Source organism: Physeter macrocephalus, chromosome 11 (assembly GCF_002837175.3).
Source record: "Physeter macrocephalus isolate SW-GA chromosome 11, ASM283717v5, whole genome shotgun sequence".
Lineage (NCBI taxonomy): Eukaryota > Metazoa > Chordata > Mammalia > Artiodactyla > Physeteridae > Physeter > Physeter macrocephalus.
The window spans coordinates 135756420-135764334 of record NC_041224.1 but is presented as its reverse complement, the minus strand read 5'-3'; the positions used below and the strand labels follow the sequence as shown (position 1 = coordinate 135764334).

Sequence of the window (7915 nt, the reverse complement as noted above, 5' to 3'; positions counted from 1 at the left end):
AGAAATGCAAATCAAAACTACAATGAGGTATCACCTCACACCAGTCAGAATGGCCATCATCAAAAAATCTACAAACAATAAATGCTGGAGAGGGTGTGGAGAAAACAGAAACCTCTTGCACTGTTGGTGGGAATGTAAATTGATACAGCCACTATGGAGAACAGTATGGAGGTTCCTTAAGAAACTAAAAATAGAGCTACCACACGACCCAGCAAATCCACTCCTGGGCATATGCCCTGAGAAAACCATAATTCAAAAGAGTCATGTGCCACAGTGTTCATTGCAGCACTATTTACAATAGCCAGGACATGGAAGCAACTAAGTGTCCCTTGATAGACGAGTGGATAAAGAATGTGTGGCACATATATACAATGGAATATTACTCAGCCATAAAAAGAAATGAAATTGAGTTATTTGTAGTAGGTGGATGGACCTAGAGACTGTCATACAGAGTGGGTAAGTCAGAAAGAGAAAAACAAATACCATATGCTAACACATATATATGGAATCTAAAAAAAAAAAAAAGGTTCTGAAGAACCTAGGGGTAGGACAGGAGTAAAGACGGAGACATAGAGAATGGACTTGAAGACATGGGGAGGGGAAAGGATAAGCTGAGATGAAGTGAGAGAGTGGCACGGACATATATACTCTACCAACTGTAAAAAAGATAGCTAGTGGGTAGCAGCCGCATAGCACAGGGAAATCAGCTCGGTGCTTTGTGATCACCTAGAGGGGTGGGATAGGGAGGGTGGGAGGGAGACGAAAGAGGGAGGGGATATGGGGATGTATGTATATGTATAGCTGATTCACTTTGTTATACAACAGAAACTAACACACCATTGTAAAGCAGTTATACTCCAATAAAGATGTTTAAAAAAAAAAGGGTATCAAAGGCTTCCCTGGTGGCACAGTGGTTGAGAATCCGCCTGCCGATGCGTGGGACACGGGTTCGTGCCCCGGTCCGGGAAGATCCCACATGCCGCGGAGCGGCTGGGCCCGTGAGCCATGGCTGCTGAGCCTGCGCGTCCGGAGCCTGTGCTCCGCAACGGGAGAGGCCACAACAGTGAGAGGCCCATGTACCACAAAAAAAAAAAAAAAAAAAAAAAGTATATCAAGCTGTGAGCTAACTTAGCTAGTAAGTTTCAAAATGGTTCAATAAAATGTATGCTGCATCTCAGTACGTGAACTTGTATTGTGGTCACTTGTGGACAATAAACCAGTGCTCCCCATAGATCTCCCTGAACCTATCTTTCTTGAGCTTCCATGGAGGAATTGGTAGAATGTTGGCAATTATGTTGACGTAAAGCTATAACAGGTTTATATGTTTCCAGTGAATAAACAAAGATTAGGAGAATATTTCTAAAATGGGTTTGTTTGTTTCCTATGTATCATAGGTTAAAGTATAAGATTGTCTGGCACAGTGGTTGTAAAATTTTATTGTTAGTTTCAGAATCCTTTCTTTAATTAAATATTCAGGGCCTAATTTTGGGAAAAGATTTAAATACGGTTGCCGGGGAAGACTGTAGGGCCCACTGTGAAATATTTTTGTGTATATTCCTGATCTGGATTTATACCAGTAGTAGTCTCTGAACTTCACTGATCTACATATAGTAGTAAAACTTTCTTCCTCATGCCCTCATTTGGACATTATATATTAGAAAGAAGAAAGGAATTGTAATTACTTCTAAAATTAATAATCTAGAATATTATTAATAACATACATTATTGTGAGAGAAAATATTTTTATTTTCTCTCACAATAATGTATGTTATTAATAATATTCTAGATTCTTTGTTGCTGACAATGATACTTCTGAACATTATTTGTTAATGTCCTAAGTAATTTTATATTTTTAGTACAAAGTTCAACTTTAACTAGAGTGTCTATGAAGTTGTAATTTCAAATACTGTCTTTAATAATCCCAAAGAACTTCTGGAGATATATATATATATATATATATTTTATATATAAGTTCCTTGTTTTCATTTCATAACTGAGGGAAGGTGACATGTCAGTTCTGCCAGTCTCTTATTGTTTATACATATTTGCATTATTGAGAATACTTTAATATGAGAGTTCATTTTAAGAATATTTTTAATCCTTGTGTCTATTATGTGAATTAGACGAGATAATCTGTAAATTCACTGAACTGGACACAGTGATACATCTCAGTATACTGAAAACAAATTCACAAGTAAGAGCTATGCCAGGAACCTCTCTGTGTTTTGTAATATATACCTTATCTTCTGTTTATGGCATGTGACTGTCTGACACAGAGTGTGGGCACCAGTGTCAATCCATATATTTAAAATGATTGAGAATTAAATAAATAAGATAAACATACAAATAGAAACTCTAATATGTTCTTTTTGTGCCCCATGGATCATCCCACTCTAATTCTAGACTTGGCCCTCAAGACCATTCACCAAAACTGCTTGATGTTCATGGTAACTAAGTGTGATCTGTGTAAATATCACATTGATTCCTTTCCCCTACTCCAGATCCTCACATCTCAGGACAGACATTTCAAGACTAGCCTAGCATTGGTAAATATCTGACTTCCATACTCACTCTCATCACATCAGATCAGAATGGTGGTGACTGCAAGGCAGTAGTGTGGAGGCCTTCTTAATAGTGCATGATGCCCCTTGACGGACACTGGATCTCATAGAGCAGATACAGTTGACATGAATGAGGATGGGCATGTTGTCAGCATGAGCAAAACAGAGGAGTACACCTCCTGAATGGATGAGATGAAACTGAAGTCTGGGCTTACTGCTGCCATTTTATCAACAATTTCCCAGATAAATAAAAGAGATTTCTATTTAGAAATTAGAGCTTGTAACTGGGCCAGAGTACCACCCTATGTTTTTTTCTTTTCCTTGAAACACATACTTCTTTTCTAACACTTACTCTATGCAAGTTGTAGGTGTTTGACATTAGCCGAAGATGGTGACCCCAGTAAATCTAGCAACTTCTTAGCATTTGGTTTTGTAACCCTTTTTTCTCTAACTTGGGAATGAAAATGGGGTCTTAGCAGTCATAGATAGAATTTCTTTTTTCCCCTCAATACAGTAGGCATGGATGTGATTCCACCACAGTACTGTAACATGAGAAATGGTACATTTGATAAATTTTTTTCCAGATCAAATTAAATATGTTTATAGCTCCCATCCTGCCAGACTGCAATGCACAATCTGTCATTGTTGGGGTTCAGGGGAAGTTAGGATTTGTGTGTGGCCCCCAGTATTTGGGAAAGGCCCGCTGATATGCTCATTGCCCAAGCCTGTGTGGTTCCATAAAACGGATGGCTCTGCTGGGTCACCAGGCAAGTCTTGGAGCCCTGGGCTCTTGATTCAGCCTTCCTATGAAGACTGAGTGAGGCTCAAGCTCCTGATTTTCTCAGAACTATAACCACCCCTTCATCCTTTCCCAACACAAAATAGAAATGAAATTAAATAAATTATTCTGCTACAACACTGGTGGTGGGGCCATATTCAGGCACCAGCTAAGGTCACTCTGGCCCTCTCTTCTTACCAAAGGGGCCCCTAGACCTTCTGATGCTGGTGCAGCTGCCACCAGCAGGTCTTCGAGCCACTGTAGGCCAGTCAAGAATCTCACAGTTGCCAAATGTCACAGAGGCTTGCTTCCACCTTCTTTGGCAGCTTGCTCACAGCCAGTTCTTGAAGAGGACATTAAAAGACAAATCTGAGCGACAAATGCTTTGCTGTTCTTATCGTCCCCAACTCCTCTGACTGCTGAGGCACTGTTACTGGAACAAACTCATGTGATTGACCCTTTCTCCCCTTAGAAAGAGTTCTTTCCCAGGATCCTCCAGGGTTCCTCACACAATCCAGGCCCCATTGGGCTAGCTCTTAGTGGGCCAGGCTCTTGTGTACTTGTTTGCATTCCTGGGAGAGATACTGACCCATGCACCTTTAACAGCCATAAATAATTACTATACTGTTCTTATGCTGGCTGGTATAGTCTCAGCATTTTCAGGTATCTTAGTCTTGTCTCAGATATGTTGGTTTTGTTAGAATCTGACAAAGAAATGGTACAATGGCAAAACAATTTTTATAACTCTCATTTTAATTATTCCCAGACCCTTTTTTGCACAACTGGCTGGCTGGCTGACTGATTCAATGTAAATGTCCAAAAGGGTGGGACCGTTTATAACCATAGAAACAAATACAGGACTTTTACCCTAAGCTATGCTGGATGGATAAACAAACACGGGGACTAGACAGCTGACACCATCCTACAGTCTTTGTAACTGTGCTTCTGTAGAGTCCCCCAGACAGAGTTCCAACATCCTCATCCAGCTAGCAGATTGGCTCCTTTGTTAGGCCATCACATTATCCGGAATTTTTTGAACATTTTATAGACCGTATTAAATAGATGGGCTAATGTCAAAATCAATTATTTTTATAACAGTCTTGAGAAGTGAAACATTATTTATTATACTAACTATGAAACAGATGTTGTATGTACTAATTCAATTAAAAAAATCCATTGAAACAGTCATTTTATGATTTTCCCAGGAATGCTAGGTTAAATTTGATGTGTCTGGTTCCAAACAAAAATTCACATAAAGCATGTCAGAGTAAGTTTAGCAAATATGAAAGATGTAGAACCAGAAGAGAAATGGGAAAATAAAACATCAGGTTGGGGGAAGAATCTCTTCTCCTTTCTCAGCAGATTTCCAGGAAAGACAAATAAGGCGTGGGCGGTGCCTTGCGGGGCAGTGCGGGAACCAGCAACCTGTCCCGTGAGGCGCCCGGGAGGAGGAAGAGCGCATGTGCTTGCGGAGATGGGCAGGAACCCAGGGTTGGCGGAAGAACAGTGCCGGCCAAGGGAGATCATCAGCGTGGCTTTTGACATAAGGGGTGAAGTAATGGATTAGGTATGAAAGCTAGTCATTTCTTTTCAACATCTGTCACTTTGCTGCCTTCTCTTTTCTTAAATTGTCTTCACTTTGCCATTAGCTTCAGCAAGGCGGATCTTCAGGGTTGAGGCTTGATTTTGCGTTTAAAAAATCATCATCTCGTTGAGATTTAAGAAACCTCGCTTTGTTTCCACCTGAGTGGAAGAAAGAGAATAGAAGTATGTTCCAAATGGAATATGCCAATATTTTAAGTAAAGGCTACCAAAAAAAAAAAAAATTTATGGAAAAGTGGACAAATAGCTAAAAATTTCTAAAGTCTTCTTTTTTTGCTATTGCACCTGCAACTTCCTTGTTTAATTACAGCTGATTTCATCCTGTTTTACAAAAATATACTTCTGAAAAGTTGTATATGTATATAGACATATGTAATAAGGAAGAATCTATAAAAGATTACAAATTCACAATTATATTTGACCATTTATTTAGAGCTTATCTTTGATGATGTATTTGCAATATTTTATATCTCTGATCTTTGACCAACTTGAATTAAATAAACTTCTAATTGGAGATTAATATTTTCTGGTTTGGATTACCTAATAATTATTTTCTTTGTTTCAGTGGTATGAAGTATATCAGAACTATGTTTGTTACTAGTAGCAACATTTTTATAGAACTGTAATGAAAACATTGTAAAATATATATATTTAATATTCAATAATACAAACTGCTTTGGGGATAAGTAAAGTCATGATGCCAAAATTCAATTGTTGTCTGACAGGCAGCTATAAAAATAATGGCTTGAACACTGGCATTAGCTAGTGCTCTAAAGTCTAAATCTGGTGTGTAAAAATCAGTGTGAAGTCAGCATACAATTTTTTAAAGTGCTGATGTTTTGAAATTAACATTGCCAAATTTGGGGGAATGTCTGCAAGTTTAGGAAAACCATCTCTTTATCTATCTTTAGAAATCACTGTTCATACGGATGAGAAAATAATAAGGTGACTCACTAGGCTGCAAAGCTAGAGAAATTCCATTTTGTAAAGAAATTCTGCTATAAATAATAATATTAAGGCACCTAACCTTTAATGATGCCTGTCTTTTCTCTTGTGGCTTAGCAATATGATGTTCTTATTAATTAAATCCCTAGTTAGAATATTGACTTGCCATATATGCTACATACCTTACCAGTTTGTACTCCCCCACTTTTTTAAAAAAAAAGTTCCACAAGTATTTATTGAGCTCCTCTTCTCTAGGCATTGTATAAATAGATAGACTATAACCAACCACACCCTGGCCTTTCCTTACAGACCTTCCCTAAGTTATCAATTTCAAAGATTTTGAACACCACAGATATTTTCAATAGAAAAATCATACTGAATCAATTTAGTCTTTGAAGATTCAGAAGATACTTCCAGATCTTTCAGTCACCAAGGTCATGTTATGAGCACCATTTATCATGGTACAATCAAAGCCCTGACATTCTAGTTAATAGCTTCGATTTGGTCGTCTGCAGCTAAAAGTGTATTACTTGTTGCACACAGCATTTTATAGCTGAGAATATCAGAGCACAATGAACACTTGAAAACAATGACTTTCACGAGCTGTTTAGGGAAAAGGAAAGCTATCCTTCTAGTATAAATGGGAAACAGTGTCTTTTACCGTTCATTCCATAGAATTTATTGCATGCTTACGGTACAAAGCTAGATACCCACTTTGTTAAGTGACCCTTTGTTTCCACAGAAGCCAACATAGTCGTGTCTTATATCAGGATATTCTCTCCCTTATATTAGAGAAGCTGCTCCAAGAAAGACAAGTTACCATTGATTGAGCACCTGTGTTGTCCAGGCATTATCCTAGCATCTTACAAAATTATCCCTGATTCTTACAATGCAACAGCATTGCAATGTAGATTTTATTATTCCTCTTTACAGAAATAAATTCAGAGAAGTTATGCCAAGCTTCCTTTAAGTCTCTGTAGTATTAAGTGACAGAGTCAGAATTTGAACCCAGGCTGGTTTAGTTCTAAAATCTTTTTTTCAATTTTTAAAAAATGAGTATATTGTCTCATTTAGATTTGGCTCTACCTTCAAGAAGTGCCTGTTTTTCTAACAAGGCTGTAACGCCAAGAAGTAACATTGAATGTGTGGGGCTCAGAGGACTGAAGGTTTCCCTCGAAAGACCTCATGGATATGGGAAAATGACTCTGCTCAAGAAAGGAAATCTGACAAGGATCTTAGAAGGGAAATGAGATGATATAACTGGTAGACAGTGAATTCCTTCCTCTTGGCAACATGAGTGTGCCAGAGGAGAGTTAGGCAGGAGAGTAACTGCTTCATGATCTTTAGCTTCTCCAAAGTCAGAACTTGAAAAGAGGGCAGTCTGAGGGGCCAAAGGTGAGACCAGAACTGACACAGAGTAAAGGCTGTGGTTAAACTGAGGAGGAGCTGAAAGAGAAACTCTGACGTTCCGATGACCGATAAGATGTTTTCGCTGATTCATACTAAATGTTTTCCTCAGGAGCATGGGAATTTTTTTTATTACCATGTTTAAATGTTAAAGGATAAAGGAAAAAATTAATATAGCATTTTGGGTTAGTTGAACTTTTAGTATGAGTTTATAGAAAGGATGCTTGCCCCATTTCTTGATAGTCCCAGGAGTACTAGGAAAGAAACAGGAGGAACAAGCCACCTAGCAGTCTTCTGTGAGCCACACTTCTCACACGTTACTCAAAAGTATTTACTACTCGGGCTTCCCTGGTGGCGCAGTGGTTGCGCGTCCGCCTGCCAATGCAGGGCAGTCTCCTGTGAGCCACACTTCTCACACGTTACTCAAAAGTATTTACTACTAATTACTGATTTACTACACATCACTAATAAGTGTTTACTAAGTATGAATTGACTATCCTTTTTTTTTTTTTTTTTTTTTGCGTTACGCAGGCCTCTCACTGTTGTGGCCTCTCCCGTTGCGGAGCACAGGCTCCGGGCGCGCAGGCTCAGCGGCCATGGCTCACGGGCCCAGCCGGTCCGC

General features: G+C 38.8%; 1 pseudogene; it reads right to left on the bottom strand.

Annotated features, from left to right (window-relative positions):
- Window positions 1-4990: 4990 nt before the first annotated feature.
- Window positions 4991-7915, bottom strand: part of LOC102980249 (40S ribosomal protein S3a-like) — a 115423-nt pseudogene continuing 112498 nt past the window's right edge.